Source organism: Muscardinus avellanarius (genome assembly GCF_963383645.1).
Source record: "Muscardinus avellanarius genome assembly, chromosome: 7".
NCBI classification, from domain to species: domain Eukaryota; kingdom Metazoa; phylum Chordata; class Mammalia; order Rodentia; family Gliridae; genus Muscardinus; species Muscardinus avellanarius.
Genome location: NC_137793.1, coordinates 63,021,872 through 63,026,694, shown reverse-complemented (window position 1 = coordinate 63,026,694; position 4,823 = coordinate 63,021,872).

The window sequence follows — 4,823 nt, the reverse complement described above, 5'->3', positions numbered from 1 at the left end:
GGGCTCTGAAGATTTATGTGAGGTTCCATTTGCAGATTGTTTTGTTTTGTTTTTCCTTAAATGAAAAGAGATAAATTTAGCCAGGCATGGTGATGCATGTGTGTAATTCCAGTACTTAGGAGGCTGAAACAGAAGGATCTCCATTCAAGGCCAGCCTCAGCTACTACTTAGTGAGGTCCTCCACAACTTAGTGAGAAAAAAAGAGATAAATTTGGCTAGCAGATTAAGAATATAAGGACTAGCTGGGCGTGGTGGCGCACACTTGTAATCTCTGCGCTTGGGTGGCTGAGACAGGAGGATCGTGCAGGTTTGAAGCCAGCCTCAGCTGGCTTAAGAGACCCTGTCTCCAAATAAAATATAAAATAGGTCTGGGAGTATAGCCCAGAGGTAGAGGGCCCCTGGGTTCCATCCCCAGGACCACCAAAAAATAAAAATAAAAAAATAAAAAATAAGAATATAAGGACTGAATATGAGAGTGAGATTTTTTTTGTGGTGCTGGAAATTAAGCCAGGGGCATTCTACCTCTGAGCTACATCCCCAGTCCTATTTTTTATATTTTATTCTTTATTTTGAAACACGGTCTCACTAAGTTGCAGAGGGCCTCACTAAATAGGCGAGGCTGGCCACGAACCTGGATCCTCCTGTCTCAACCTCCCAAGTACTGGAATTACAAGTGTACACCCCCATGTTCGGCTGTGAGAGTGAGAATTAATATGACTGAAGAACTCAGAAGGGGCAGTGGTCATGAGGTAATGGATGGGAACATATTACGAATGTGTTCCCATGTCCAGGGGACAGAGATTTGGCAGCTCATTCTTTGAGTCACTTTGCTTATCTTCTGTTCTGGTTTTGAATGGTTTTTGAGGTAGTAAGTGAGGCCACTGAGGCTGCCTTTAGGACAACTTCTACTGTAACACTGGCAGTGACTACAGCTAATGCTCCCACAACTATTAAAGTTATGGATTTCTGTTTTGTTTGGGTCATTGTGCCTATGGAATGATAGTGTGTTTGTTCAATATAATTGGTATGCTATACATTACATAAAAACACATATATGTTGCTATAATGATTTTTTCTTAACCCATTACCCTGGGCCATCTACCTGTTAGCGTGTGTGTGTGTGTGTGTGTGTGTGTGTGTGTGTGTGTGTTACTGGAGGTGGAACTCAGAGGCTTTTCTACCTCTGGGCTATACTCCCAGACCTATTTTATAGGTTATCTAGAAACAGGGTCTCACTAAGTTGCTAAGAGCCTCACTAAGTATCTGAGGTTGGCTTCGAACCTGTGCTTTCCTCCTGTTTCAGCCTCCCAAGTGCTGGGATTACAAATGTATGCCACCAGGCCCAGCAACCTATGAACATTTTAAATTAGAGGTCAGGTAACCAACCCATTTGCAATAAACCATGAGTCATTTTATGTAACTCTGTGCAAAGTTTTTGTGGCACAAAGGCTGAAAAAAAAAAAAAACAAGCATGTTGTTTTTAACTTAGTTGAAACAGGATTTTTTGGGCTATAGGATTTTGAATAGGACTCAGATCCTCTAGAAGTTTTACAATAGGAATTGTATCAGTATTGGGAATGGCCTAGGAAGATTTGAGAAAGCTATGATTATTAATATATTTCAAAAATTGGGTGAGGGGCAAATCTGTGCAAGGACTTGGTTTCTGCCTAAAAACAAGCAACTATTCCAATGTAAATTAACCTAGCTAAAAGCAATTAACCAGTCCATAGGAAAGGAGAACTAGGCCTATCTCTATCTAAAGACAGATCTTAGGAGAGGAGAACTAAGCCTTTCTCTATCTAAAGACAGATCTACATGATTAGATAAGCTAGCTAAGGTGGTAAGAGGGGTCGACCTTCATGAAAGGAAACACCTTGCCACACCTGGCTGGGGGAGGAACCTTGCAGGGTAAGGGGAGGTACCTTTCAGAATAAGGGGAGGTACCTTACAGGGACGTTCACCACGTCAGAATTACGTAAACAAGATAGAGGTCATGGGTATAAAAAGTCTGGTCCACATGCTGTATCTCCCCCCTCATGCCATTTTGGCATGGGGCTGTAACTATTTTCTGTATTTCTATCTTTTTAATAAATTTCTTTAAATCTTCAGCAACTGTCCACGCTATGCATATTTATTCTTAGCTTAGGACAAGAACCCGCGGTTTTTTTCTGTTTTGGGTCATTCTGGGTTTTGTTATAGGTTGGAGGAAAGTGTGTCTGGGACCCTCGCAGAGGTTCCCAGGGAACAGTTTCCTTAAACCATATTCTCCCAAATCTGTAACACTCAGGAGTACTCTTAGGAACTTGGTGAGGCTTTACCTCTACCAGTTGTGCCATCTTCCAGGAAAGGTTATGGTCTTTTTAATATTTGGCTCCCTTTGAAACATAGGGGACAGTTTCCTCTCTGATGACCCACCCTCCTTTTTTGCAGAGTATGTACTGAAGGCTCCCAGTCTCTGAGACCTTTATTATCTCTCTGTTTCATGAGATTAGATGACTCCAAGTTGCAGGGGGCTTTAGAAAGATCCCATTATCTCTAGTTCCTATTTGACCTTGGAAAACTAGGGCCAAAATACCAGCTTCTAAGACTCGGGATTTTTGTTTTGTTTTTAGTTAGTTTGTTTTTGGTGCTTGGGATTGAATCCAGGAGTATTCTACCTCTGAGCTATACCACTAGCCCTGTTTTATTTTTTATTTTGAAAAAGGGTCTCACTAAGTTGCAGAGGGCCTTGCAAAGTTTCTGAGGCTGGCTGTAAACCTGTGATCCTCCTGTTTCAGTTGCCCAAGTACTGGGATTACAATGTACACCTCACTCAGTTTAAGTTTCAATCACCCAAGGGCTGGGATTAAAACCTACACCACCTCACTCAGCTTAAGTCTCAGTTGTTGAACACCCAGAAGGTCAGTTTCATTATTCTTCTTAAGCTGTCTTGCTGATGATGACTATTATTTCAAAACACTGTTGGATGTTGTATTTCTGTTAAGTGTTAACAAACAGGCATGCTTGTAATTCCAGCATTCAGGAGATGAAGACAGGAGGATTGCAGTTCAAGGCCAGCCTCAGCTACTTAGTGAGGCCCTTTGCAACTCAGTGAGACCGTTTCAAAATAAAGAATAAAAAATAGGGCTGGGGGTGTAGCTCAGAGGTAGAATATCCTTGGGTTTCATCCTTAGTACTAAAAAAAAAAAACAAAAAAAAACAAAAAAACAAAAAAAAAAAACAAAAAAAAACACAAACCAGAATTATCAGGGATAAAACAAATCTCATTTGTACATTTGTATATTTGTATAAATAATATGGTTATAATAAATTAGAAACATATAAATATAAATCTGGAAAGACTATCACTATTTATTTTGTTTAGCTGCCATTAGCTGCCATTAGTTTAGTGATCTTAAATTTTGTATTTTAGAAGTCCTATACATTTTAGGAATGCAAATATCTAAAACAGTATTACCAATAGACCACAGGAAACACAGGGAGTTATCTTAATAAATGTAAAAGTTTTCTCTCTAGGCTTATTTTGGTAGAATTTTACCAAAGGCAGATTAATATCTTAAGAAAACCAAATTGCTTTAAACATAGGATCAATGCATATAATGTGACTTTTAGAAAACCCTTTAAACAATTTATTTTAATTTTAACCAACCAGCTTTATTACATTAAAAATGTCTTTTATAGAGCCGGACGTGGTGGCACACGCTTGTAATCCTAGCATTTGGGAGGCTGAGACAGGAGGATTGTGGTTTGAGGACAGCCTCAGCTACTTAGTGAGATCCTTTGCAACTCAGTGAGATCCTGTTTCAAAATAAAGAATATAAAAAAAAATAGGTTCCCTAATATGTGAGAGTTAGGGAGAAATGGGTCATAGGAGGAACTCTTGGAAGAGGATCAGTAACTTTTAACTCTGTTTACATTGTCTTTGGATATACAATATTTTTTTTATTTTTTAGGGAGTTTATTTACTCTTTTGTTGCCTGTGCCATTGAAATCATATCCAAGAAATCACTTCCAATTTCAATGTTGTGAGGTTTTATGACCCAGATTTTCTTCTAAAAGCTTATAGTATTAAGATTTATAGTTAGGTCTTTTATCTATTTTGAGTTAATATTTGTATATGTGTTAGGTAAGGGTCCAATTTTATTCTTTTTCATTTATTATTATTTTTCAACAGTATTTAGTTAAAAGACTAGTATTTCCTCCACCAAAAGTTCATGGAAACCTTGTCAAAAAATAACTTGACAATGTATGGAAGAATTTATCTCTAGGTTTTTATTTAGCTCCAATGGTTTATATATCTGCCTTTAGAACAGTACTACACTGTTTCAATTATTGTAGCTTTATATGGTTTGAAATCAGAAAATATACATCTTCTAGCTTTGTTCTTCTTTGAGACTGTTTTGGGTATCTAGAGTCCATATTCCATATCAGGATAGATTTTTTCTGAAAAATAAATAAATAAATGTATGATAGTTTCACCTAAAAAAAAAAAAGAAAAAAATATTCTCTGGTAAGAAAGAAAGCAAAAAGAAATATTGAAATGTTATCTTTAAGTCATCAAAAGTTTGGTACCAGACAAATGAAACTGTTATGTGAGATTATCAATGTTAATATTGTATAAATTGCTATAATACTAGATGTCAACCAGTAAGCCAAGCGTGGGAAGGAGGGATGGGGAGGGAATGGGGTGGGGATCGTGGTAGGGGCTAACTGGGCGAGATGTGCATGTATGTCTACAAAAGTATTTTCTTTATACCACTATGAGGTATGAATACATTGCACCAATAAAAAATAAAAAAAAATTAAAAAAAACAAAACAAAAC